The following is a 24,006-nucleotide window of genomic DNA, read 5'->3' as shown; positions in this document are numbered from 1 at the left end:
AGAAAGCAACCATCTACAAGCCAAGGAGAGGATTCAGGAAAGCAACCATCTACAAGCCAAGGAGAGGCTTCAGAAGAAACTAAACCTGCTGATACCTTAATCTTGGACTTTGAGCCTCAAGAACTTTAAGAAAATGAATTTTTCTTGTTTAAGCCATCCAGCCTGTGTATTTTGTTATGGCAGCCCTAGCAAATAAGTAAATAAATAAATAAATAAATAAGTAAATAAATATTGATAAATAAATAAATGTTACAAGTAAACTTGTATATAATACCTATCCTTTGGGATGGGGAGGAGGACATATGTTAATAAATGATGCACAGAATTTCTCTGGAAGGACTGCCTTTGAGGAAGGGAAATGGGGGACACAGTACACAGGAGACCTAGTGTATATCTTCAAATGCAATTTTAATTTTTGCCACATGTATGCATTATGAATTAATTTTTGTCTTTCTAATAAATGCTTTTAAGGCTATAATATTTCCTCAAGGTACAACTTTGTCCACAGCCCATAAATTTTGATAAGTAATATTTTCAAGTTATTAATTTCTAAATAGTATACAGTTTCACTTAAATATTAAATTATTTTTTAAATGCTATACTGAAGAACAAAAAAATAAACATTACCCCTAACCACATCCCTTTTTTCAAGGAGGAAAATCAAAGTCTCCATTACCACCTATTCATTCTACCCTCTCCCAGTTGGTAATCAATTTGACATCAATTTTCTTGATCTTTCTACAGAGTTATTTACATATATGTATTATCACATGCACAAATTTTTTTATAAAAATTAAATCATGCTCTATGTCACTCTGAAATCTGCTTTATTTTTACTCAGAAATACATTATGGACATCTTTCCAGTAAGTACATATCAATTTAACTTACTCTTTCTAATACCTGCATAGCATTGTGTAACATGGATGAGCCATCATTTATTTAGCTGTTACCCATTGATGAATACTCTTTATCCCTCTTTCTTTTTTATTTATTTTATTTTATTTTTAAAATTTTTATTGGGGTATAGTTGATTTACAATGTTGTTATCTCTCTTCCTTTTTTACTTCTGGGTTTTGTTTTGTTTTGTTTGCTATTAAAAACAATGCTGACAAAAAAAGGGTACAATCAACATCTTTTAAATTTTTCAGTTCAAAGCAACACAAAATATCTTATTATTGCTTAACTTGCATCTCCTTGAGGACTAGTGAGGCTGAATACCCTTTCACATGTTATAAATCATTTATATTTCTTTTTTCCATGATTTGCTTGTTTTTATTACCTTGACTTTTTCTTCCTTGTAATTTCAACTTTTATATCCTCTTCAAACTTAGGTAAAGTAAAAAGCTTTCCAAGAAGTTATATTTCTTCTTTTTTGGTTCCACTTTTGTTAAGAGTGTGTGTGTGTGTGTGTGTGTGTGTGTGTGTGTGTGTGTGTGTGAGAGAGAGAGAGAGAGAGAGAGAGAGAGAGAACTATTTCCTTGCATTACAACTGGCAATAAAAAATTTTCAATTTTCAGAATTTGAGATTTTCTGTGTAGCCCTGTTACATAATATATTTTTGTTAAGTGTTATATGAGTATTTGAGAAGAGTGTGTACTTTTAGCTCCTTAGGTATAAAGTTTTATCAACTATTTTAAATTAAATGTTTGTTGTCTGGAATTAAATTTTGATAACAAATTACTATGCATTTTCTTCCATTCAACATTTGCCTGGAGTATGTATGTGTGTATTTTATTTTTAACCTTTCTGCATTATTTTGTTTATATATGTCTAAAATAACACAAATCTGGAGATTTGTTTCTACATAATTTAAGAGCTTTTTAAAAAAAAAAATGAGAATGTATTACAGTCACATTTATTGTAACTATTGCTACATTTGGTCATATTTTGCTTTTTTTCTCTTCCCTCCTCCACTAAGTTTTTACTTTTCCTTGTCTGGCTTTTTGTTTATTTTCCTCAATATCTTCTTTCCTTCTATATCTATTCTATTCATAAATATCCTTAACAATTTTAAGAAACATACTGTAGTGGACATTTGTTAGACATTTTCTCCTCTCCACTCCATGAACTTCCCCAATTCTCACTTAGGTATGTACCCCTCCCCAGCACAGCCCTTGTGCTTCAGTAGTAGGCCTTGGCAGGTCTTGGCAAATGATTTTTTTTCTGACAACAGTGACTGGTCTCTGACCTATCCAATCAAAGCAAAGCTCAGGACTTTTCTGTGATGATGTGGGTAGCTGTGCCCTTTCTCTCTCCAGTTTAAAGAGAAAGCAGGTAATTCCAAATACTGAACTTGCAGACATCTTGCAAAAGAGGGAAGAAAGTCTGAGGATGAAATTGACACACAAAGAAAAGCAAAGCTGAGAGGATAAAGCTGACAGAAAAGGAATCACATATCAATAACTTAAGATATACTAATATTAAATTTAAACAAATTTTCTTCCTATTAAAAATAGTATCTATGGTCTCCTCTTCTACCACTACAGAAGTTTTAACACACTCTAATTCTTACCCACCAAATGCCCACCATCTCCCCTCTGCCAAAGACTTACTGAAATTGTGCAGAATTTTAGTTCTAGAGTATTAGTTCTCCTCCTAGATATATATTTCATGTCCAACAGCTCATAGTTTTCTTCTTTGTTCTTTTGTACCATATTTTGGAAGAACTCCTTGGTCTGATCTTCTAGTTCATTAATTCAGTCATGCTGCTATTCAGCCTGCTATTAAAGTTTTTATTTCAGAAAATATGTTTTCAATTTCCAAAAACTGTCTTGTTCTTGTTTCTTTTTCATAGCACCCCATTGTTATTTTATGGAAATTATATTACCTAAAATCTTTCAGGATATTTTTGAATAACAAATGTTATCTTTTATCTATTATATTCAATTTGTTTTCTCAAAAATCAATTCCTCTGTTTGTTCAGCTTGGTGTCCCTCTTTCACCCTCTTGAGTTTCCTTAAATATTTAGTGAGTCTTGGTTAATCGAACTGATAGCTAAAGTTGGTTTCCCCAGCACAGTGGTTCTCAACTCTGGATGCACTGTAGAAATCATCTTTTAAAAAAAAAAAAAGTAAAGCTCCCTAGGTGATTTTAATGGGCATCCACCACTAACAACCACTGCTTTAACATATGGGAATATCACTCTTCTCCCCATCATGAAAGTGCATGCTGATTATGAGAGTGCTGGCTATCTAGAGTATCATGCAGAGACGGAGGGGAGCAGCTAGATGGGTAACTTCGGAAGGAAGGAGCCCTACATTCACAGGGGCAGTCAGAAGTTCTCTGAAGTATAACCCTGATTCTCTCTCTGGCCCTCAAGCCCACGATGGAGATACACCCGATTTATATAAATAAGTTCTAGTAGCTTAGCCCACGAGTAAACACTGTAATTAGCTATTCTAATTAGGCCTAGTACAGTTGTTCTAAAATCCAGTAACTAATTACCTTTTGACCACTGTTACCATCTGAATATTTGCATCCCCCCCCCAAATTCATATGCTGAAATCCTAATCCCTAAGGTGATAGTATTAAGAGGTGGGACCTTTAGGAGATGATTAGGTCATGAGGGCAGAGGCCTCATAAATGGGATTGGTGCCCTTATAAAACAAGGCCCAGAGAAGTCGCTTGCCCCTTCCACCTTGTGAGGATGCAGCAAGAAGTAGGTGGTCTGCAACTCAGAAGAAGGCCTTCACCAGAATCCAGCCATGCTGGCACCCTGATCTGGACTCCCAGCCTCCAGAAATGTGAGAAATAAATTTCAGTTGTTCATAAGCCACCCAGTCTATGGTATTTTGTTACAACAACCAAAATGGACTAAGACAACCCACCTCAACTTTTCAAAGTCTCTGATTTTTTAGGGTTTTCCAGAATTGTGTTGGCAAAACTCACTTTTCTAGTGTTTCTCCTTTAAGCCTGTATCAGGTTGCAGATTTCTCAATGCTATAAGGTTTGTCATCAACCTGCTCCTATATGCTTTTCATTTCTCCTAAAGTCCTCAATGTTTTTCGTCTTTAGATGACACCTTTCCCAGCTTTTCAACACTAATAAGGATATGTCCTTATTCTCCCATTTTCTTATTCTTCTTGTTATTTAACTGGATTTTTTTCATTATACAAATAAAACACCCTTATATTAAACTACTCCGATCATTCTGAAGGATTTAAGTTGTAAAAGTAGTAGTCTTCTCCACCAACTGCCCTCCTCAAATTCCCTATTAACACTCTTTAGTACTTTCTTACTTTTTGGCACTGTAAGATGCTCCAGAGTCATCTTGTGACATACATCCTACTGTTTCTCTGGAGAAGCCTGACTAATATAGTGGGTAATCAGTGAGCATGCTGCTAAAGGAATGAGTGACAGGGGTAAGGTGCAGGAGCTTTTTAAAGCTCCTCAAGTGATTCTGAGGCACGGCCACTGTAATCAGTAATACAGATTCTCTCAAGTTCCCCATGTTCTTCACCTCACATTAAGGAATGAATGGTAGAGAGGAATGAGACTAGCCTTTGACATCAGACTGAGGATCAAATCTCAAAGTTGACATTTACTAGCTACTTGGTTTTAAAAATAAGTGTTCCTTGAAGTCTTAGCACCCTCACATTTAAAATTGGGAGATTATCACCAACCCCTTAAAGAACTCTTAGGAGTTTACATGATAATACGTTTTTTTGTGTGTTTTTTTTGTTTTTTGTTTTTGTTAGTTTCTGCTTTATAACAAAGTGAATCAGTTATACATATACATATGTTCCCATATCTCTTCCCTCTTGCATCTCCCTCCCTCCCACCCTCCCTATCCCACCCCACTAGGTGGTCACAAAGCACCAAGCTGATCTCCCTGTGCTATGCGGCTGCTTCCCACTAGCTATCTATTTTACATTTGGTAGTGTATATATGTCTATGCCACTCTCTCCCCCTGTCACATCTTACCCCTCCCCCTCCCCATATCCTCAAGTCCATTCTCTAGTAGGTCTGTGTCTTTATTCCCATCTTGCCACTAGGTTCTTCATGACCTTTATTTTCCCTTAGATTCCATATATATGTGTTAGCATACTGTATTTGTTTTTCTCTTTCTGACTTACTTCACTCTGTATGACAGATGATAATACGTTTAATGGATCAAGCAAAGTGTCTGGTATGTAGCAAGAGCTAAAGACACTTTACTTGCCTTTCTTCCATTTCCCCCCTAATTCACTGGGAAGATGAAGGTCATCTGGTTCACGTTCCTTAACAGGATCCTACATTTATCATAACAGACCTCTGTCTATACATCTGTCCTTTCAGCCTACCAGAACATCCTAAAGCTAATTCCACCATCTGTGGAGAGAGATTCTATACTCGATTCTTTCCTCTTTAGTACTATATTCCCTCCTTAACCATTTCCCTCTTGTTTCCAAAATACAAAGAGTTTCCTCATATTACACTGGAATTTACTGCCTTTTCTGTCTATCATTCCGTTTCTTTCCTCCTTTCCTATGAAACTTCTCACCTTTCCTTCACTGGCCAATCTCTCCTAAACCCCATGGCAGTATGCCTTCTGATTGCTCCTGCCAACCGAAACTGCTTTCTTAGAGGTCAGGGACTATTTTTCACCAAGTCAAAGGTCTTCTCCTCTCTGCAGGATTTGAGGCTGCTGATCTCTGCCTTTTCTTGAAATTCTCTCTCCCAGGCTGTCTTTCTCTCTCCAATTATGCATCATCTTTCTCTAACATGAATCCTTGTCTTTCTCTCACTTTGACTTCCAAGGCTGAATGCTTTTTTCTATTTGCTTTTTCCCTGCAAAGTTTCAAATTGTTTCTGTGTAAAAGCTGTTATGTTTTTTACAATAAAGCTATATTTCAACACTGATCTTGTTCCAAATCTTTGGTTAGGCAAAGCTCTCTTCCGAACAATTCATTTCAAAACCAATAAACAAGAGTCTGTTTGCAACATGTCAAATGGCCTTGCCTCTTAAGAGACCTGTTTCCAATTTCTCCATTTTATCGACGACACCAAAATTTTAACATGGCTTTAAACTCAAAAGTAACCTTCAGATCTTCTCACCGAATCCTATCAATTTGTTTCACAATGTTCTTCTCATGTTTGTCACTACCACCTTAGATGAGTCCCCATTTTACACAGGTCTGGCTCTTTTTTGCTCCCAGTCTTTTCCCTATTCTCCAATGTCTCATTCATCTTTCCATTGCACTGTATCCCATCACATGCCTGTCCTGCTCCAGAATCTACAGTACCATTTTCCAACATCTACTGTATCAAATCCAAACTCTTGGATCCTACCTTTCATGACTCTACCTCACACTGCCTTCTTTATTGGCAGGGCTCACTCATCCATTTCTACCCAGTACAACACACAGAGGAGCAGGGTTATACAGCTGATCACATCATCTACTCTTCCCTCCTCCCCAGTTCAGACTGATTTTTCCCTGTGCTCCTTATCATCTAGTTTATTTTTTGCTAAATCTATGCTATTTTCCCACTGACACAACTTTTCCACTTTGCTCTGCTTATCCAAATCCTATTAACTCTTTAAAGCCCAGTGCAAATCTGTCCTCTTCTATAAAACCTTCCCTAACATTTCCAGCTAAGACTAAACCTTCTACCTTTGTTCTGAACTCTATCACTCCCACTTCTTAGCAATTTTGTTACAAAAGTATATCCTTTCTCTCATATATTATTAATCTCTCCTTCCCTATTAGTGCTTTTACATTAAAATGTATTATTCATTTTTTTCCCATTTAAAAGATTAAAAAAATTTTTTTTCCTTTTCTGACCTTGCCACAGATTCTAGATGTTCCTATTCTCTTCTCTCTTCCCACCATCAGGCTCCTTGAACAAGTAGTTTATACTCACTGTCCTTTCTTCCTCACTTCCCATTCACTCTTCAACTCCCTGTTACATGGCTTTTATTCCTAAAACTGTTTACATCAAGCTCACACATCAAGATCTCCACACTGCCAGATCCTACGAACTCTGTAGGAAATATCTTGTTTTTGGTCTTCTGGTAATACCACCTCGCTCTTCCTTTGGACAGCTTCTCTGTCTGATTCCTGAGGTCTGATATGACTATCAAACATGGGCTCACCTCTGGGGTGGGCACAGGGCTGACCAACAAGACTCTGTGCACAAGGAGGAAAACTGGCTGAGGCTGAGTTAGCCCCACAGACACATGTGATCCTAGAAGCTGCTTTCTCTGGTCTTCCCAAGGCTTCATTATTCTACCTTCCTTCACTTCCATGAACTTACCAGTATCTATCCATAAATCCCCCTTTTCTGCTTAAGTTAGCCAAAGACAATTTCTGTTGCTTTAACCAAAGAGAAATTGATCCTGCAATTGGAGTAGAGGTAGAAGTGGTACCTCTCATGGTTACACTACAAATTTCTTCTCCCTGTCACCTTCACTACAGGCTTCTGCTGTTTAAGAAATTACAGTAGCTAAGGGGAGACTGCTTTTGCCAAGGGACCCAATAATGGCTTCATTAATTTGGAGGGAAGGCTGTCTGGGGCTCCTCATGCAGCCAGGTAATAGACAAAAGGGAAGTCACAAGGAGCATAGGTGGGAACTGGGAGAACCCTGGGGCACCTCTATTTACTAATACTAGCAGCAAAATTACCACACTACTGCTACATTACACAGACAAGGTCTGCCAGGGCTCAGACCTCTCAGGAATAAAAGTTTGCAAACCACACATGTCTGACTCCAAAGTCCATGCTTTTAACATACCACTTTCTACCACGACAATCTACTGGTAGCTCCGTAATCAAGAAATGCCCTCTCTCATTTCCATGCCTTTGCACCTATCACTTTGTTTGGAATGCTCATATCAACTTTCCAACTGGGAACTCCTAATTATCCTCTTTGAAACTTTCTCTGATCCCTAGAGGTTAGTCCCAAACATCCTGACATAATACATACTCTACAATATCTTAACAGGAAATACACTCTATACGCTTATTGGCTATTCCCACTAGACCGTAAGCTTCTAAATGGTAGACACCACATCTTCCATATTTGTATGCTCAACAATTAGTACTCAGTATGGGAGTAATAAATGTCTATTGAAGGAATATCTGGTTTTTCTTAATTTTACGTGGTATTAATCACTGCATCATCAATTTTGAGTACTTACGTTTAAATTAGCTAATGAATATTGTGTTCAGTCCCTTATTTGATATGATGCTCTCCAATCCTCCCAGTAAGTCTAAAAACTTCTTGAGAGCTGAGTCCACACCATTTACTACTTCTGTATTCTCTTTAGCGCCTAAGAGTACTGGACACATGGTAAGCACTCAATAAATACTTGATGAACTGAATTAAAAACAGGATATTAGCACATTAATAGGAGCAACTTATTATGCCCTACTGATCTAATTAAAAGATCTGGACTTCTGAAGTAGTGCAATTGTACCCGTATGGAAAATTTAACGAGAAAAAGAAAAATTATCTAATTGGACAGTTAACAGCTTTTCTCTTAGAGTTCCACAAATATTTTACAGATAACAAGAGTCGACTTCCAGAGCTCAGAATAAAAGACTCAAGGTATATATCTCCATGCATATTGGAAGGATGATTACATGTTTAAGCGATCTATCATAACCATAATTACTTAAATTCCACTAATCCTTAATAAATCCATAATAGGAGTCTAGGACATAAAAATATTTAATAGTGAAATAAATTAATGCCAAATCAACCTATGCTAAAGATGTATATGGTTATCTCTGCATAATATATAACACAACATTTACTCATTTCACAAATATTTTTTGAGTGCCTACTAATAAGTGCTATGTTAGGTCCCAGAAGTACAAAGATGAAGAGAACACAGTTGCTATGTTCACGGGGTTCTAGCTCCACATGCTGCAATGATATTTAAGAATACAGTGTGAATCGTACCTCCTGGAGCTCTCAATGTGGACGCTTTAGGGGTAGCAGGCTCATGGAGAAGGTGGATAAACACATACTCAACGGCAATGTGATTAGTGTTAACACAGAAATAAGTACAAGCTGTTATGGGGCCACAGAAGAGAAAATAATCAACCTACTGAAGAAGTCAGGAAAATACATGGAAGAAACTGACATCCATACATGAATTCAATGTGAGTTAAGGTGTGAGGAAGCTACCACGACAGAAACATCTGGGATGGAATCAAACCTGAAACTATGGTTGCAAGCAGAGTGGGGAGGTTTCAAAGCAAATCAATCCAACTCACAGCAAACTGCTGTAGAAGAGTGAAAAATAAAATACTCCTTGCCGTTAAGTTTGAGAATAATGAAACACATATACAAAAGAAGTTATAAATAAATTTATTAAAGAAAAAGAAAGTTAAACTACCACATGATGTAACCACAAAGGGAGTCTTTTAAACAATATGTGGATTAAAATTTCAAAGGGAGCCAATCACTAAAGAGAAAGAGCTGTCCAGGAAAACCTTCATTAAAGTTTAGGGTTAGAACTGTTGTCATTGGGGAGAGGGAGCACAGGGAGGGGCATCCATATGCTGAGAAAGACCAATGTCATTAACAAAAGCAGGGATCTGAACTGCATATCTGTGGGACCACAAGGAGGCTCATGTTGGGAAGTAGTGGGGGGAAAGCTGGACACATGAGTGAAGGCCTAATTTAGAAGAGCCTGGAACGCAAGCCTAGTAGATTGGACATTGTTCTAGACACATAGTAGTTCTCAACCCTGACTGCTGAATAGAAACACCTGGGGAGCTTTAAAAAATACACCTACAGCTGAGGTTAACCCCACATCAAAAGTAAGAGACTCTCTGGGGCAAGCAGTCTGGGCATTAAAATGTAAAAGTACATAAGATGATTCTACTGTATAGTCCAGACTGAGAACCACTGGGTTAGAGGATAAAAAGGTAAGACATGAAAGATATGGTTAAGACCCAAGCTTGATTCAGTCTCTGTTTATAAGCAACAATTTTGAGCTGATTGCCTGTGGAAGCTTATCTCCTAACTTGAGTTAAACATTCTCAGTTTTCTTGTTTCTTTTCCCTTGTTGACAATGCTAAGGTCTGAAAATAGGAAAACAGCAGATCAATTTCTCTTACCTGCCTATTTCACTGACTGCACAGTCTGCAACTTTAGAATTTTATTTCCATGAAATAAAATTCATGGAATTTTATTTATAGCATTTCAATCCTATGCTGCCCTTGAATCCCTGCAATGAGGTGCTTTTATTCCAAAGAATGTTCTAGGCTGCATGCATGTCTGGATTTTATAAAACTTCTTTTTTAAATATAGAGAGAATGTAATACCTATGTATAAAAAAAGTCATACTGCTTAGATTAGAGCAAAACGTGAGATTAAGTTCTTCTTTACACTGTTCCTGAGACAGGATACTGTTCCTGGTTTCAGAAGTGCAATGATTACAAAGTACTTTGCTTATTTTGTAACAATTACTTTTAAAGTACTTCGCAAATAAAGGGAAACACCAAATGTATCCCATACAGCAACTCTGTACTACATTAAACACGCGTCCTGTGCGGGAGGAAAAAGTCATCAAAGTGATTAGAGTGCATGACAGCCTGTTGATCCTTCAAAAAGCAGGTTTGCTGGTTTGCTTGATTGCTTTTTAAGAAAAAGCAAAGGTACAAATATGCTTCAGAATCCATGTTACTCGCGGAAGGGTTTATTCAAGAAATCTGTACTTTGATAAGTAAGCAACTGTCTTTTTTCCGCAAACTTAAGTTAGCCACAACTGTCTAGTTTTGTGTGGTGTTAGGTCAATATATCTACTTAATAGTAAAAACAGCATGAGAACGTAAGCTGGAAGTCTTTAGCTGGGATCCCACATATAGGTTTATGCATTCTCTTATTTCCAGATAAAGTTAATAAATTCAAAGGACCATATCCCACTGTAACCGTAGTGGGGGGAGGGGGAAGGGGACAGCGGGTATGGGAGAATCGTTCCTATTCAGAAAGGAAAAGAAAGGCTTCTAAAAAGAAGACGAAAGCCTAACTCTCCGACATAGGTGTCAGAGTTAAAAAGCAAGTCACAGGAGTCTGACCAGTGGGTCCGAAGGAAATTCGGAGGGCAAGGAAAGAAGAGGGAATGAAGGAAACAGGAAAAGGTGAAGAAGGCGGGCAAAGGCCATCCGGTATGAACCTGAATGCCCAGCTCTTTATGCACCCGGGGCAGCGTGGAGCCCTTCTCGCCCCGCGCGCATGTTGGGGGTCGGGACGCAGCGCGAGCCCCCCACGGGCCTGGCACCAGGGGACGCGGGGCGCCGGGAGGTCGGGGAGAAGAGGGGTGCGCGCACCTTCGGCGCTCGCGCCCCACTAGGCTCCGCACGCAGGGGTCCCCAGGAGGAAGACACACTTTGCGCAGCCCTCGCCTCCGGGAGCGGGGAAGGGGTGGGTGGAGCAGAGCCCGGAGCCGCCCCCCGGAGCCGCCCCCGCAGCCCCGGCCCCCGCCCCCCGCCCCGGCTGTCAGCGGCCCCCTCCAACAGTCACTCACCCCGGGGCTGCGTGGTCTCGGCCGCGGCGGCGGCGGCGGCGACCCCAGCCTGGGTCATGATCCCAAGCGGGTTCCGCAGGGTTGTCCGACCGCCCGGGCGAATCTCTCAGTCTGCGGCCGCCGCCTGCTCCTCTGGGGCTGGGGGAGCGCGGGCCCAGGCCCTCCTCTCCCCCCGCCCCCGCCGCCTCTTCCTGCGGCCACTGCCGCAGCTGCGAGCCCGAGCCTTCAAGGCCGGAGACCCGGCGGCAGCGCGGCCTCAACTTTCCCAGCCCCCCTCCCCCCGCCCCTCCCGACCCCTCCCCCCGCCCCTCCCGCGGCCGCCGCTCGGCTCGCGAACAGCCTATCCTGGGTGCACCGCGGTCCCGCCTCTGCCACTCATGGCACCAATCCGATCCCGGGGAGGCTGCCGTGGTAGCCGATCAGAACCCGAGACGCCGTTGCGCTCGGCTAGAGGGCGGGAGGAGGTGGAGGGAAAAGTGAAGAGTGAACGGGCCTCTGGCGGCCCAATGAGGAGGGCCGGGGGGCGGAGGTGTGCAAGTTGGGTTGAAGGAACAGGAAATATTCTTAAAGGTAGAGTGATGGGCAGGACGGAAAGCCAGTAGGTGAATGGGAAAGAGGTGGGCCTGGTTCCTTAAAGGGGACGCCTTGAGAACCCAGAAAAGGAGGTGTTTTAAGAAACTTCTTTGTATCATGGTCTCTGTTCTGCTTTACACGTCTTCGGTAGGAGTTTGGAAGTGGAAAAACTGGAAAGGAGGAGGGCACGGAAGGCTTTCAGAAACGATTAGAGAGATCCTCTTAGCCTAGAGGGCAGGAAGGCGGGTTGATGCCTCTGTAACACAGGAGGTGGTGAAGAGAAAAGAGAATGCAGACGTCTCCGGCTGCCATTTCACTGGAAGATCGTTGCCGACCTGACGCTGCTCAAATTTGTTGGCTGTGGTCATCTGTCATTTTTCACTTGCCACAAAGGCGGATTCCTGCGAACTGGAGATGACAGTGTTCAGAAATGTCCTGGGGGCCTCCTAGCTGGGGGAAGCGAATATGTGACGTTCGGGGATGGGATTTGGAACTTCAAGCTTGGGTTCTTATAGACCTAGATCTGGGAGGTACAGAGCTGCGGGTGATGGCATGGAGACCTGAGGGTCTGCTAATTCCAAGATGGGTTTGAGGCCCTGGAACCGTGGTCACAACTCCCTTTTCCTGGTTTTACTTCCTATTTCATAACCCCTCCTCCCCTGAAACAGGTGTCCTCCACCTAGTGGTGGTGAAAGATTTCCAAGAGCTTCCACCACCAGGTTCGGAAATGTCCCAGATCTTACATGTCCAGGGGCTAGACCAGGCAACTTCCAGAAGGTGCACACAGGGCATGGCATAGTGGGAATTACTTGAGCCTGTGTACAGAGGAAGCTGACCTTGTATTGGGAAAAGGTGTAAAGTTAAACAGTAACCACACCTTATGTTTGTACAGCAGTTTAAAAGCTATGATGAAACAGAAGGCCTTTAGTGTTACTTGTAAACTATGGCATGATAAACAGCCTGGAAATTTTCTTTAACTCTTGTATCTCAGCATATAAAGTTCTAGCCTCTGAATGCATTTAGCATACCCAAATCAAAGCTGCAGATAAGAAAGACCCTAGGATTCAGAGCCTAATAGTAATGCTAATATAGCGCCTGAAATTGTATAGTATTAGTATGTCCAGCTGTAGGAAATAATTTCCATTGTGATCAGAATATAAGGTATTCTGGTTAAAAATTATTCTGGTTAATAAACATCATATCTCGGGTATGTATGATTTTCTAAGCAAGTGCAATGCATCGAGCCTAAAGTAAAATAACACAAATAGTTTTGACAGTTCAGAAAACAGTTGTTAAGAGTTTCTTTGGACCACCATTGAAAACATACATGAATACCTTTCTGGCACAGTGTAGAAATGTTAAATAAGATAAATTTCTATTTGATAAAAGGTGGGGGTGGTAAATTGGGAATTTGGGATTAACAGATACAAACTATATAAAAAACGACCTACTGTATACTACAGGGAACCATATTCAATATCTTGTAATAACCTATAATGGAAAAGAATCTTAATCACTTTGCTGTACCCCTGAAACATTGTAAATCAGCCATACTTCAATAAAAAATTAAAAACAACAACAGAAAGGTCTGAATGTTTGCTTTTTAGTTTAATCCTCATTCCTGACTGAAGCCCAAGTCCCAATCATAGATCTCTTCATTGACTTTGCCTATTCAACGTTGGTTTACTGCTCTAGATGAGAGGATGACATCAGAATATCGCACCAGTCCAATTCCCCGCTAGCTGACGTGTGCTTATAGTGCCTACACTGATAATAAAATATGGTGGCCAAGTGAAACTGGTCTCCCTGACTCTAGGCCAAGTCCATTTTTCACACCGCTGGAGTAAATCTGATTTTCACCCACATACTTAAGATCCTTCAATGGCTCTAAAAGACTCTTTGCACCACTTACAAGCCCCTTGCTTGCCTCCCCAGTTTCATTTCCTGCCATCTCTTTTTTCCTGTTCCTGGGGATGAAAGGCTGGGGGACGGAGGGGTTCTCTGGGCTCTGCTCTACCCAACACCTCTCTTCTCCCAGAGGAGGGGCCCGCGCAGAGTGTGCCTCCTCGCGGGGGACCCCTGCGTGCGGAGCCAGGTGGGGCACGAGAATGGGGGGTACGCGCGCCCTTCTTCTACCCAACCTCCGGGCGCCCTGTGTTGCAGGATGCCAGGCCCGTGCGGGGCTCACGCTGGGCCCCTTCCCCAGATGCGTGGAGGGCTAGAGAGGCTCCAAGCTTGCGTGTTCTTTTTAGAAGTTTTCAGAAATGAATGGCAGCGGTACAAGCGAACGGTCAGTTGTTTTCCAGGATGGTTGTAGTATTTCGCATTTTCAACAGAAATATATGCGGATTCCAGGTACTCCACATCGCCAACCCTTGACATGGTCAGTCCTTTTCATTGTAGCCCTATGGTGAGTGTGAAGTGGTCTCTCGTGATTTTAATTTGCACTTCACTAATTACTACTGGTGTTGAGCATATGTTCCATGTTTATTGGACAGATGCACATCTTCTTTGGTAAAGTGTTCAAATCTTTAGCCCATTTTAAAAGCAGGATGCTTGTCTAGTTATTGAGTTGTAAAAGCTCTTTGTACCCTCTGGATAAAAGTTCTTTCTCAGATATATGTTGTGCAAATATTTTCACCTAGTCTGTATCCTGGGGGGAGGGGGACAAAACCAAGATCGCTTTCTTAAGGTATCTTCCAGGCTACATAGCCTTTATCAGATGTGTGATATACAATATATTCTACCAGTTCTGGGTTGTCTTTTCATTCTCTTAACTGTGTTTTTCAAATAGCTGTTCTTAATTTTCAGTCCAATTTATCAATTATGTCTTTTATGAATTATGCTTATGGGGTCATATCTAAGAAATCTTTGACTAACACAAAGTCACACAGATTTTTCTGTTTTTCTTCTAGAAGTATTATAGTTTCATGTTTTATATTTAGATCCATGGTGCATTTTAAATTAATTGGTGTATATCGCAGAACTATGGATGAAAAATTCTTTTGTATTGGGAATAAGGATTATATTTTTGTATTGGGAAGTCCAGTTTTTCAAGCACCAATTGTGGTTTTTTAGTTTGTTTGTTTTTCTTTCTGGCCGCACAGCGTGGCACGTGGAACTTCCCCAACCAGGTATTGAACACAACCCGTGCCCCCCTGCAATGGAAACAGCAGTCCTAACCACTGCACCACCAGGGAAGTACTCAAGCACCAACTGTAAAGACCATCCTTCTTCCACTGAGATGTCTTTGTACCTTGGGCAAAAATCAGTTGACCATGTATGTGTGGTTGTTATTTCTGGACTCTATTCTGTTCCATTGATCTATTTGTTGATCTTGACACCAATACCACACTGTTTTAATCACTGCAGCTTTTTTTTTTTTTTAATTCACTGCAGCTTTATAAGTCTTGAAGTCAGGTAGTGTATGTAAGTCCTCCAATTTTCTTGTTCTTAAAAAAATTGTCTTAACTGTTCTAGGTCTTTCGCATTTCCACATAGACTTAAGCTTGTCAAGTTAAGAAGATAAAAAAAAGCCTGCTAAAATTTTGAGTGGGATTTATAATTCAATTTGGGAAGAAATTACAACTTAATATTGAGTCTTTGGATTCATGAATGTGTTCTCTCTCTCCATTTATTTGGGTCTTTTAAATTTTTCTCTGAGGAGTGTTTTATAGCTTTCTGTAAACAGGTCTTGCATGTATTTTGCTAAATTTATCTCTAAATATCGCATATGTTTATGCTATATTAATTTAAATTTCTAATTTTAATAGCTGGATATACGATTGATATTTGTATCTTGTGGACTTGTTACACTCACTTATTAGTCCTAGTAGTTTTTTTTTTTTTTATGTTATCTTAGCATTTTCTACTACATCATATTATCTGCAAATAAATTTTCTTTCTTTCTATCCAATCTACCTACAGGCTTATTATTTCTTTTTCTTGTCTTACTGGACTGGCTAGGGCTTCCAGGGCAATATTGTATAGAAGTGGTGAGAGCAGTCATCCTTGCCTTTTTCACAATCTTACACATAAAGCATCCAGTTTTTCACTATTAAGTATGATGGCAGCTGTAGGGTTTTTACAGATACCCTTTCCAAGTTAATTTCCTTTTTATTCCTTTGTCATTGAAAGTTTTTATCATGAATGAGTACTGAATTTTTCTGCATCTACTGAGATAATCATGAGGGATATTGGTCTACTGTTTTCTTGTAATGTCTTTGTCTGGTTTTGGTACTAGTAGAATGCTGTCCTCATAACATGAGTTAAGCAATATTCTTTTTTCTACTATTTCTTGAAGAGTGTAGAATTGGTATTATTTCTTCCTTAAATATTTTTTCGAATTCACAAGAGAAGCCATCTGGGCCTGAAATTTTCTTTGCAGGAAGGATTTTGACTACAAATTCAGTTTCTTTCATACATATAAGGCTATTCAAGTTACCTATTCTTAATTTTTTTCTAATATTTGACTTTTTTTTTTGGTATCAGCTTTATTGAGATATAATTCACATACCTTACAATTCACCCATTATGGTTGAATAATATTCCATTATACGCATGTGAAACATTTTGTTTATCCATTCATCAGTTAATGAACATTTGAGTTGCATCCACTCTTTGGCTACTATGAATAACACTGCTATGAACACTCATGTACAAGTTTTTGTGTGGACATGTTTTAATTTCTCTTGAAATTATATACTTACATACCTAAGAGTGGAACTGCTGAGTCATATGTTCAACCTTCTGAAGAACTGCCAAACTCTATTTCTTTTTGGGTGACCTGAGTGACTTGTGTCTTTCAAAAAATTTGTCCATGTTATTTGTTGAATTTATTGAATAAAGTGGTTTGCAATATTCCTTTATTATCTTTTTATTGTAAGTTCTGTAGTGATGTCCTCTCTTTCTTTGCTGGTGTTGGTAATTTGTGTCTTCTGTGTAGGGGGTCGGGGGGAGTGGTCAGTCTGGCTAGAGGAGAGGTCTATCAGTTTTAGTTTTTCAAAGAAGTACCTTTTATTTTCATTTAATTTTTCTACTCTTACTGTTTTCAATTTGATGGCTTTCTGCTCTTTATTATTTCCTTCCTTCAGCCTACTTTAGGTTTAATTGGCTCTTCTTTTTCTAGTTTCTTAAGGTAAAATCTTAGATCTTTGATTCAAGATCTCATATACAAGCAACAAAGATTTACTGTGTAGCACAGGTAACTAGATTCAATATCTTGTAATAAACTATAATAGAAAATAATCTGAAATAAATAAATAACTGAATTACTTTGCTGTGCACCTGAAACACAATATTCTAAATCAACTACACTGTAAGGGAAAAAAAAAAAAGATCTCATATACACATTTAATGCTATAAATTATCTTTTTTTTTTTAAATGGTAGTTTCTTCTTTTTTTTGACTTTTTAAAATTAAATTAATTAATTAATTAATTTTGGGCTGTGTTGGGTCTTCGTTTCTGTGCGAGGGCTTTCTCCAGTTGTGGCGAGTGGGGGCCGCTCTTCATCGCGGTATGCAGGCCTCTCACTGTCGTGGCCTCTCTTGTTGAGGAGCACAGGCTCCAGACGTGCTGGCTCAGTAGTTGTGGCTCACGGGCCTAGTTGCTCCGCGGCATGTGGGATCTTCCCAGACCAGGGCTCGAACCCGTGTCCCCTGCATTGGCAGGCAGATTCTCAACCACTGCACCACCAGGGAAGCCCCTATAAATTATCTTTTAAGCATTTAATCCTACAGCTTTGACATATTGTTTTCAGTTTCCTTCTATTCAATTTTTTTCTAACTTCTCTTGCAATTCCTTTTTAGACACATGAGTATTTAGAAGAATGTTGCTTAATTTCCAAATATTTGGGGGATTTTCCAGATTTATTGATTTCTTGTTTAGTTCTGGGGTGGTTAAAGGATGTGGTTTGCATAGTATCAATCCTCTTTAATATATTGTGACATATCATTTACCAAGAGTTCAAAATCTCTATAGCAGAAGATTTGTCTATTTCTCTTGTCAGTTTTCTCTTATTATTAGGTTCACATTCATTTAAGATTATATTCTCTTGGTGGATTCCTTTATCATAAATATCCCTCTTTTATCCCTGGGAATATATTTTGTTCCAAAATCTACTTTGGTATTAATTTAGCCACTCCAACTTCCCTTTCATTTGTGTTTACACGGTATATCTTTTCCACCCCTCTTCTGGTTCACTTGTATTTAAAGTGGGTTTCTTATAGGTAGCATGTTGTTTTGTTTAATTCAGTATGAAAAATCTCCGCCTTTTAATTGGTGTGTTTAGACTATTTACATTCAATGTAAGGATCAATATGGTTGTATTTGAAGTTTCCATCTTGCCATCTGTTTTCTATTTGTCCCATCTATTCTTTGTTGTGTACAATTTTATACCTTGCCTTCTTCCACTTCAATCATATTGTTAGTTTTTAAAAGCTGGGTAATACTGAGATATCATATTTATTGTGAACATTATTATACAGCTCAGCCCCTTAACTAATTGTGACCTTGAGAAAGTTACCTTCTCTAAGCCTGTTTCTGAAACTGTAAAATGGAGCTAATGAAAGTTCCTACCACAAAAGACTGTTGTGTGAATTCAGTGAGAGCATCTCGATCAAAGTGCCTGCCACATGGTAATCTTTCAGTAAGTGTGATAGTAATGAATGAATTCAATGCCAGACAGTGGGGTTATGCCCTGGGGATGCACGTATTTTCAAATTCTCATCACTTAGGCAAAAATAAGGCCATACTTCTGTAAGCTGCCTTATTAGAGTTTCCTTTTCCATTAATTGTATTTCCTTTGTGAATTATGTCCTTTCACCATCAAAAGATCTCAATGTTTTTCTTAGGTATGAGCTCATTAGACAGAAAAACTGTGTTAATGCAAAATTTTGCAGTCCCCTTTCTAATACACTTATTTGTAAATGTTAAATCTGACCATATTTTTAAAACTTTATGATTTTTGTAACTTTCCTGGAGGATATGCCTATTAGAATTTTTTAAAACTTCACTCTTTCAGACATTTTTACAGGCATTTTATATTCTTCACATCCACGAATGTGTTATATCACCACTTTATCTCTTCCATTAGTTCATTCAGTTTCAAAGGAACTTCATATTTTGTATAAACTATAGCTTTTACTAAATTAATCTCTCTCCTCTGTGATCACTGTGAATGGGTTAGTTTCCCATTATCTAGCTGGTGAGTGCTGACAGTATGCTCCTGATACTTGTGTCTAGCTGTTATTAAACTTAGTTGGTTCTGTACTGAAATGTTGAGATAACTTGGGCTTTTCAATTCCAAAGTTTTACAGTGATCATTCATCTCTCTTTTTTCTCCCCACTCTTAGGTATAAAAAGAACATTAACAATTATTCATTTTGTATTGAGAACCAAAGTAAAAATTGACTGAAATGTTTTCTCCAAAATTCTGTAAAATGTATTACACCTACCACTCCAACACAGTACCTCATGGCAATTGAAATAATGTAATGTTTGTTCCCTACCTGTTAAGATCACCAGGGCAGGTCTATGCCTATCTTTTTCACTGTTGTATCGTCAGTGCCTGAACCATTGTGGGTACATTCTTTGACCTTATCTAAGTTACCAGAACATTTTTTAAAAAAAATAACTTTAAGGACTGGCAATAATCCAGGAACCATGCTCTAAATTTGTCCCAGGTTACATATTACTAGCTGGATTTCAATTTGGAGTGAAGAGACACTAGACAATCTCATGTAGGGAAAGAGGGTTTTGCAAGAGAAGGGGAAGCTTTTAGTATGCGGTAGTTGCAGTTAAAATTGTAGGAGTGGGCTTCCCTGGTGGCTCATTGGTTAAGAATCCACCTGCCAATGCAGGGGACACGGGTTCAAGCCCTGGTCCGGGAAGATCCCACATACCACGGAGCAACTAAGCCCATGCGCCACAACTACTGAGGCTGCGCTCTAGAGCCTGCGAGCCACAACTACTGAAGCCCACACGCAAAGAGCACCGGCTCCGCAACAAGAGAAGCTTGTTGAGAAGCCCGCGCACTGCAACGAAGACCCAACGCAGACAAAAAAGAAAATTAATTTGTAAAAAATTGCAAGAGTTATCAGTGTTTCAACTATAACCAACTAAATAAGACATCTGATGAAACCTGCACAGTATGAACAAAGGTCATGTAGATTTACTTATATGTAAAACAAATGAATTGAATCAAGTCCCTAATAGGTGGTCTTTCCTAGTGTCTGTCATCAGAACAAATTTGTTAGAGAAGAGAAACCAATGATGAAGGAAGCCCTAGGGAGGTAGAAGTTTTCTTTGGATTTTGATGCAAAAGGTCAAATTTTGTGGAAGGTCATTCTTAATTTGGCTAATAGTATAATCTCCAGCTAAGATGCCAGTTGAGCTAGTTTGCTGTTTCTAAATTATAGCTTCCTCAAGGCAGTTTAGAATGGTATAGGCTGAGAACTGGGGGACAAGCAGAAGCTCTACAAAATGTAACTTAGATGGTTTCTGTTGTATAAATTCTGAATTTGTATCCCTTTTGCACTCCCTTTCATATTTTTAGTCTCAGTTCTTCTATGGGAATTAGGCTTTTTGTTTATACTCAAACTAACGCTAAAGAAAACAAGTCAGCACAGGGAATATTCCTCTCCACCAAGTTCCTTCCGAAGTTAAGGTAAAGTCAAGGTCCTTGGAGGCTCTGGTTATTTTAGTAAAGAAGCTGGCCTCTACTTAGACATGAATTCTATGTAAATTAATTCGAATTTTACTTCCCTTTAAAGAGACTATGATTCTTATCTGCCTAGTTCATTGACATATCCCTAAAGCTTAGAATAGTAGGTGTTCAATAAATTCGCAAAAACAATTTTCAACATTTACATCAGTGAAAAGCAGATAACTTTCTCACATTGGAAGATGGTAAGGATAAAGAAAGTCATTAAACTGCTTTTAGACTGCTATAAGAAAGCCCTCATCTTACCAGATTTTACTGTTCTATATACTGATTATTTCAAGTTGTGTATTCAAATTTCACCTGCATAAGCAGTTATACTTGTACCTGTTTTTAGTATACAGTTTTATTTCACTTTAGTATAGAGATTACTAGTGACAAATAGGATTTAAGATTGTTCAAATCTTTATAGAGAACTTTTTTTTTTTTTTTTAATAAATTTATTTATTTATGGCTGCATTGGGTCTTCATTGCTGTGCAGGGGCTCTCTCTAGTTGCAGTGAGCAGGGGCTATTCTCCGTTGTGGTGTGCGGGCTTCTCATTGTGGTGGCTTCTCTTGTTGCAGAGCAGGGGCTCTAGGCGCGAGAGCTTCAGTAGTTGTGGCACGCAGGCTCAGTAGTTGTGGCTCGCGGGCTCAGTAGTTGTGGCTCGCGGGCTCTAGAGCGCAGGCTCAGTAGTTGTGGCGCACGGGCTTAGCTGCTCCGTGGCATGTGGGATCTTCCAGGACCAGGGATCGAACCTGTGTCCCCTGCATTGGCAGGCGGATTCTTAACCACTGTGCCACCAGGGAAGTCCCTATAGAGAACTTTTGATATTGCCAGTACAGTTTCTAAAAGATGAACTAACTAGATGAGCTCAGAAGTTTGGTCAAGGAAACAAAGAAAAACATTATAATCAGGTATCTTCTTGAGGGTACAGCCATTTAACGTGATTTAATTTATACTACTTAGATTCCTTTATAAAGGATGTCTTGAGGGTTTTTAAAAATATTTATTTATTTGGTTGCACCGGGTCTTAGTAGCAGCAGGTGGGCAGGCTCTTTAGTTGCAGCATGCGAACTCTTAGTTGCAGCACGCGTATGGGATCTAGTTCCCTGACCAGGGAACGAACCTGGGCCCCCTGCATTGGGAGCGCAGAGTCTTACCCACTGCGCCACCAGGGAAGTCCCAAGGATGTCTTGAGTTTTTGAAGACAGTAAATAAATAAGAGTAAAAACCGGGACGAAATTCAGTTATGTGGCAGATTAGTTTCAGTATATCAGGAATAACTAATTCCAAGTTCACTCACTCCAAATATCCCTGCACAACAGACTATTTTCCCAAATGTTGGATTTAAGCTTCCATCACAAATTAATATAAAAACAGGCTATAAGTCTTTGAGATTTAAATTCCAGCCTGTTTAAGTGGTGATTGATTCATGTTAGCTTTATGCTCCCAGTTATTCTTGGAGTAGGCTTTGATTCTAGATACTTTTTACCAAACTGTTTTAGAGAATTGAAAATGTTGAGAACTTCTGCCCCAGTAACAGATTACCTATTCTCTTCACTTTACATTCCTCAATGTTCTGTCAAGATAACTATACCTATCGATACATTTAAAAATCTGACTCAAGCCTTTTTTTCCATATGGCTATGCTACTTGGCTGTATCTTAAACTAGGACTAAATTCCTGTAGTACAGCACTGTAAAGAAGTCCAATTCAGGAGTACAGCACTGTAAAGAAGTCCAATTCAGGACCCTCTGTCATATGGTTTATTCCCTGAAAAATTCTCAAAGGCTCATCACTCCTACTCATCCCCACAGTACTCAACTTCCCAGGAATGTTCAGATCACACAACTAGAAAAGCACCAACCTGGGAGACAAGATTAGTGAGCCCACACAGTTGAAAACCCAACCCTAAGAGCAGAACTTTTAGGTCCACTCCCTATTTCTTTAACATTCTTTTTTTTCAAAATTAATTTATTTACTTATTTATTTGGCTGCACTGAGTCTTAGTTGTGGCACGCGGGATCTAGTTCCCTGACCAGGGATGGAACCTGGGCCCCCTGCACTGGGAGCACAGAGTCTTAGCCACTGGACCACCAGGGAAGTCCCTTCTTCAACATTCTGAATAACAGTAAAGTGCAATGTTTTCTAACCCTCATTTAGGAAATTAAGCCCTTCAAAGAGTAAGATTAACAGAACCTTTCCAACTTCCCTGTGTTGGTTGTCAATAAAGCCCGACATTTTCTCCAAACATGACATAGCCAGGTCCACTGATTCCCACCTCCTGGTATTAATATCCTTGTGTATTCCCCTCCCACACTACCAGGCTAGGACAATGGCTGGTCTGTGTGACCAAGGCAATATGGCAGAAGTAATAGGTATGTCACTCTGAAGGTAGGTCATACAAGAGTATGGCTTCTGCTTACTCTCTTGGATCACTCGCTCTGGGGCAAGTCAGCTGCCAGCTGTCACTCAGGCAGCCCTGTAGAGACACCCACATAGTGAGGAACTGAATCCCTCCAACAACCAAGTGAGTCAGTCATCTCAGAAGTGGCTTCTCCAGCCCTGGCTTACAGTCCTGTAACCTGATGAGACCTTAAGCCAGAACCATGCAACTAAGCTGCCCTTGGACTCCTGACTCAGAAACTGTGGGTGATGATGCATGTTCATTGTTTTAAGCTGTTAAATTTGGGGATAATATGATTAAGACACATCGGGCAAAGATCACCCATTGTTTCTTGAATGGAATAAGCAAAATTCTAACACTTTTGACTAAGGTATTGAGTTAATTTTGTTAAAGACAAAATTCTAAATTCATGTTTGTTTGGTACTCAGAAAAAACTTAAAAAGCAATTCCCAACTCAACTGAACTCCTTCCTCACTGTTAACAAAAAGAAAAAAATCTGAATATATGTTATCTCTCGTCAATGCACACTGCTAATTAGATCACAGCCGAAAGTGTCCGGTGCTTTTAACAATTGCATTCAAAATATAGTAGCAGTTAAGACAGCTCTTCAGATCTTATTTTTTCTCTCATTGGGACTGAACTGCAGATGCCAGGCAGTGTTTCTAGCAAGTTCCAAAGGTCTGAATTAGGAGGCCTTGATTACACTTGGCCTATTTTAGTTTTAAGTTAGGTCTTAAAGAAAAGTGAAAGTACATAAACCAGTATGGGCAACAGTAAACAATGACTACATATAGCTGCTGATCTCAGAATTCAACACAATGCATTTACATTTCTTTGACATTTACCAGACATCACAGA

The 24,006-nt window shown here is 39.5% G+C and overlaps 1 protein-coding gene across 3 annotated transcripts in view; it reads right to left on the bottom strand.

Moving 5' to 3' along the window:
* The window catches only part of USF3 (upstream transcription factor family member 3), a 44,756-nt gene extending 33,053 nt beyond the window's left edge, over positions 1-11,703 (bottom strand). For all 3 annotated transcript variants that reach the window (XM_068546734.1, XM_068546732.1, XM_068546735.1), the window contains exon 1: positions 11,465-11,703. The gene's annotated coding sequence lies outside the window, so the exon portion shown is untranslated. The remainder of the gene's footprint in view (positions 1-11,464) is intronic.
* Positions 11,704-24,006: the final 12,303 nt, after the last annotated feature.

Source organism: Eschrichtius robustus, chromosome 6, assembly GCF_028021215.1.
Source record: "Eschrichtius robustus isolate mEscRob2 chromosome 6, mEscRob2.pri, whole genome shotgun sequence".
NCBI classification, from domain to species: Eukaryota; Metazoa; Chordata; class Mammalia; order Artiodactyla; family Eschrichtiidae; genus Eschrichtius; species Eschrichtius robustus.
The sequence above is the reverse complement of the archived record's forward strand: the minus strand, read 5'-3'. Positions and strand labels throughout refer to the sequence as shown.